Below are 6,000 nucleotides of genomic sequence, written 5' to 3'. Positions count from 1 at the left end.
GCCTGGCTTTTAGTTGTGGTTTGTGTTATTCGCCGGCAGTCATCTGTGAGGGGCTGCCGGCTGTCTTTCTACTTTGTTGTTCTACTTTGTACAGTGGTGCCGAAACCCGGGAGGAAGGAGAGACAATCTGTCAGAGAGTCCTCACCGCCGAGTGGCCACACGGTGCCGGAGAGTTCGGGCAGCGTGGACGAAGGTCGAGCCGTCCACCGAGCGCCCACGGCCAACGCAAAGGAGAGTATCCCAGCTGGTTGAGGACCGAGTGGCAGCATGTCGGGGAACCGGACTATAGTTTTTTTTGCTTTTTCCTCTCTCCCCTGTAGGATCTTACCCAGGCAAAAGGGGACCATTTGTCACCTCATAACACCTCCTGACCTCTCAGTAGGGGTCGACTCCCCCGTGATTAGAGATCCGGGTGTCGAAACAGAGAAAACCATTGTGGGACATCGTAAAACTGTTGATTTCTCAAAAGGGCCTAACCGGCATCAGAAGATTTGGGTGTTGTGTGTAATAAAGAGGACCATCGACGGTCGTTAATTACCATGACCTTTCAGTGGGACCCAAATCGGTGCCAGCAAGTCTGACCCAACTGTCTTCCTGTAACACATTCGTCAATTGACCAGGATAAATCCCAACAAACACTAGTGGACTTCAAAGATCTTCGAACAGGGAGGATGGGGTCTTGTTACTATAGATGGACACCAGATGTGTTAAACAGGAATGAGGGCAAATGGTCAGACTAGTTTGAATGTTCCCTCTTTTTCTTTAACCACACAAGAATAGTTTAAAACGGGTTTAAACCAACATTTTCACATTGTATCTTTGTCCCCATGTTAATCGGCCTCGCCTCTAATCTCAAAAACATGTGTGTTTAAGTGTATTCTCTTTATATTGTGTTCTTATACAAACTTCAGGTCAATGTACTTATAATCATGGCTTGTTTTATATCCAAATGTTTCCCTTTTCATTCCTTAAAAGATGGTGTACACCATAGAAATGTGTTGTACACTATACTCAATATATCATATTTCATGAATTAATACAGCCCAGATTATAAGTGACCCTCAATGCAAATGAGCTAATGTCCAGAACAAAGAACCCTGGATTCCCCTCCAAAATCGACTCATCACATTGGATAACCCAGTTCTGAGGGCGTGAATCTGTTTAGGTTTAAATCATCTCTGAAAGAAGCAAACAGCGCTCAGTTTCTTCCGTGTTCGCGCGCTCCTGTTCGAACCACCTCCTGAGTCCTGCCTCTTTTCGGAGACAGATTCTCTTCGGCAAAATTACTTCGGCAAAGTTCGCTTCTGACTTCATCCGCCAATCCGGCTACCCGAGAGAAGCCGAAGGATCGAAACCATTAAGACTTTGAGAACCACCTTCCACGGGCACAAAACCTTGTCCAGGCACACTCGAAGGAGACCAATGCAAGTATTAGAAATTATTCTATACAGCTGCGTTTAAGCGTAACCCCTTTTTAAGGAGATTTGTCTGATGGTTCATGCAGATGTGAATAGCCGTTTTGTAATACTGCCATTCTTAACTTTGTCTATTTCTTACTTTTCTTTACTGCATTTATGTTTCATGTTTTGTTTGTTAGCATTTGTTATTTGGTTAGCCAGTCGGTTTGTTTTCCCTTTAGTATAGTAAATAAACCCGCATTGTGTTATCTAAGGTTGAACTGTTGCTGTGTCTTTTTATTACATATTAACGTCACTTAAACTGCTTGATTTCGTTATAATATCTGGAGCGGTACTGTACTACGCTACAGTAAGATTGTTATGTTTCCAAGGCCAGGAAATAATATTTCTTAGATTTGATCAACGATCTGCTGATCACTCGCTGGACGAGTGAATCTAGTGTTGTCGCTATTATCAGGTCTGCCGAATCCGATAAAGTGTATAAAATAGGTATAATTAATCATCATTAATTATACGTCTTTTACTGTGATCAAACTCATAGTTTCCCCGAAATACACTACACCCCTCTCCCTGTTTTCTCGTCTCGTCGGTGCATACCACCAGGGGAAAGGTACACTGAGACTGGGCGACCCCCCCCCCCCCGAGGGAGGGCGCTAGCACAGTCTCGGGGATACCCCCCGGCCTGTGAGGGGCGATGGGGGTATGTAGTGAAGCAGGTGGAATGACACAGGTCTCTTTTCCCGGGGGAGATCGGGAGCATAAGAGGACGAGCGACCGGACCGTCAGAGAAAGAGTACCAGGCCTGGCTTTTAGTTGTGGTTTGTGTTATTCGCCGGCAGTCGTCCGTGAGGGGCTGCCGGCTGTTTATGTACTGTGTTATTCGCCGGCAGTCGTCCATGAGGGGCTGCCGGCTTTCTTCTTACTTAGTTTTTATTTTATTACCAATCCAATCATCATCACCAACTGGTTAAAGGAGACCCCGCCCACCTGGAACACAATAATGTCTTCTCAGGAGAACAGAGAGAGAGCAAAATACAAACAACAAACAATTTACAGATGCATAGACTTTCACACTAATAGGTCACACTAATTTCACACTAATTCTCCAACATCTACGAGAATACAGTCTCTACCTCAAGTTCGAGAAGTGCGAGAAGTACCATCCAGTTTCTCGGTTACCTGATCACCCATAACAGAGTAGTGATGGACCAGAAAAGGTGGAAGCCGCGAAGACCTGGCCATGACCATTCATGGCATGAGAGCTCCAACACTTCTTAGGCTTTGCTAATTTCTACTCAACTCAACTCAACTTTATTTATATAGCGCTTTTTACAATTTTCATTGTTACAAAGCAGCTGTACATGAGACACATTGAATACAAGTATGAATTCTAAAGTAACCCCCCGGCCATGCAGATAGTGCAAAACAATATGCAAACGGTGGTGAGGAACCCAAAACTCGCATCGAGAAAAAAACCCTCAGGGGAACCCAGGCCCAACCAGGAGATTCCAGTTCCCCTCTGGCAAAAGCTGCTGCCTCTGCACAAGCTCAACAGTGCTTGCACAGCAAGGCTTAATAAAAATATAAAAATTAAGGATTTAAGATTATCATTAACAATCTAATAGCATTTGAAATGTTGTAGGAAAAACAAAGTTGTCGCGTCCTTCATCCAGCTCTATCCTCTTAGCTCTTGTCAGGTCACCGCATCCCATTCTCAGCTCTGCCATCAGGTCTGGGCATGAACTGCATCCTGCGGTAACCTTGGAACAAAGAGACAAGACTGGCTGAGAGTAGAGTACTGTTCTGCACTCTTTGATGCAATAAGTACATCATTTGTTGTTGGATGTGCTCCTGGTGCCGGTTGATCTAAATAATGCAGCCTAAATCAATTAATATAATTTCTACCGAAGATTCATTTCCAAGTTCAGTCTCATCTCAGCCTCTCTCACGTCATTGATCACCAATCATTCTGAAGTGCTCTCCAGGAACCATGAAGCTCTCTCTACTTTTGATCGACTCAAAGATTCCTTCTGTTCGGCACCCACTATGTGCCTTCCGGATCCCGATCTACCCTTTACTGTGGAAATGGATGCCTCTACAGTTGGAGTGGGCGCTTTACTCTCCCAGCGTCAGGGAAATCCACCACACCTCCACCCTTGTGCATTCTTATCCCGCAAGATGTCCATGGCGGAGCGTAACTACGACATAAGCAACCGGGAACTTTTGGCAATCAAGTTGGCCCTGGAAGAATGGCGTCATTCGTTAGAGGGAGCTAAGCATTTTTTTACTGTCAGCGCCGACCATCGCAACCTACAATATCGTAGAGAAGCCAAACGTCTTAGTCCCTGTCAAGCTCGTTGAGCATTGTATTTCACGAGATTCAGTTTCAAGGTAACATACCGACCAGGGTCCAAAAACATCAAAGCCGACGCCCTCTCCAAACATTTCAACGGTAGGATGAATGAAACTGAACCCGAAAGCATCCTCAAGCCGTCTGTGTTTCTGAACCCCATCGTGTGGGACAGTGATGAGGAGATCACTGCTGGTGATCAACACCCTCCGCCGAGAATTCCTGAAGGGAAGAAGTTTGTACCTCCTCATCTTCGCAACTCTCTCATAGACTCTGCACATTCTGTTCCAGGATCAGGACACCCAGGCAGCTCCTAAACCCTCCTCACTTACCGTTACTGGTGGCCCAGGATATCTCAGGCTGTCTCCCAGTATGTTCATAGATGTTCAGCCTGTGCCATGTCAAAAACCACAGGAAAGTCATGCCACTACCCATTCCCCATATGCCTTGGTCCCATCAAGCTATTGATTTCCTCATAGACTTACCTCTGTCGGACACGTTCATCTGCATTCTGCATTCTCAAAAGCCTTCAAATTCATCCCTTTAACCAAATTTCCTACAGCCTTTGAAACCGTGTTGTGCCTTTTTAACCATATATTCCGTACCTATGGAATTCCAGAAGACATTGTGTCATACAGAGGCCCCCAATTCACATCCCGAGTTTGGAAAGCCTTCATGCAACACCTCAACATCACCATCAGTTTAACCTCAGGCTATCGCCCCCAGTTCAACGGCCAGGCTGAACAGAAAATCCAGGACCATGGAAAATACCTGAGATCCTATTGCTGTAACCATCAGCATAGCGGGCACAGTTTCCTCCCCTGGGCCGAGTATGCACTGAATTCCGTCCATCAGTCTTCCACCGGTTTGACCCCCTTCCAGTGCATACTCGGCTTTCAACCCTCCATGTTTCCCTGGTCGGAGACCCCTCTACGGTGCCAGCGGTGGACCACTGGTTCCAGGAAAGTGAGAGGATGTGGGATTTGGCTCACCATCACCTTCAGCAGGCAGTCCGCAGGCAAAAGCTCCATGCTGACACCCGACGATCCATCCCCTCCCAGTGCCATCACGGACAGTTGGTTTGGCTGTCCACCCGGGACCTGTGCCCGTGGCTGCCTTGCATGAAATTATGCCCTAAACTCTTTGGACCTTTCCAATTCTGCAACAGATTAGCCCGGTCACCTGTCGTCTTCAGTTACCCCCTCACTACAAAATCTCCCCATCATTTCATGTTTCACTTCTCCGATCATTGAGGCTCAGCATATTTACCGGGTGGATTCGATCCTCAACTCTAGACGCGAGTAGGACATCTCGAATATCTGGTGGGCTGGGAGGGGTATGGACCTTAAAAGCAATTCTGGGTACCACGAGAGGACATTCTAGACCATGATCTGTTGAGTGAGTTCCACGACTTACACCCGGACCGTCCAGCATCCCGATCCCAGGGGTCGTCTTCGCAGTCGTGAGGTATCCGCTGGAGCGGATACCACACCATCTCTCTTTCCCAACGTTTCACATTCCCCGACTATTGATTCACTGGAATCCATTACCCATAATGCATCACATCACAGCAGTTAGCTTGATTGTTCCGCCACCTGTCATCCATTACATATACAATATTTAAATGCACACCTCACTTGTTGTTTTGTAAGATCTTGTTGTCTCACTGTTGGATTATCATTGTGTTTGCTATCCTGTTGCTATTGTTTTTTGGAAGTTGTACCTTGCGTTGTCAAGCGGATTATATCTTCCTTTTTTGGAAGCTTTTTTACCTTTTTTTACCTGTTTGGAAAACATCTCTCAGTGAACAAGGATTTAGTAGTGACTAAGTAGTGATTTCTCTGGGTGAATCCATTACAAGCAGCACATAACATTTAGAATATGAAGAGCCTATGGTTGCATATTGGACAAATCCACTATTCTTATCCACTTCAAACGCACTTTGAAAAGGAAATCCGGTGCGAACGTCACTACTGCAAGCAGTAGGTGTCTGATTTGACTGCTCCTTTTTTGACTCCTATAGTTTGTTCAGGTGTGGCATACGCCATCTCCGGTCTTCCCTGTTCCCAGCCTCTCGTTTCCTCATTATTGATTTTAATTGATTTCATGCCCCGCACCTGTTCCCCTCTATTTGGTTCCCTATTTAAGACCCTTGTGTTTTCTGTCTTGTGCTAGTTCATTTTGGCTTGTTCGTTTTGCTATTTGTTCTGTGTAAAAGACATTGTGTCTACC

The sequence above is a fragment of the Triplophysa dalaica genome, chromosome 20 (assembly GCF_015846415.1).
Source record: "Triplophysa dalaica isolate WHDGS20190420 chromosome 20, ASM1584641v1, whole genome shotgun sequence".
Lineage (NCBI taxonomy): Eukaryota > Metazoa > Chordata > Actinopteri > Cypriniformes > Nemacheilidae > Triplophysa > Triplophysa dalaica.
This window is presented reverse-complemented; position numbering follows the sequence as displayed.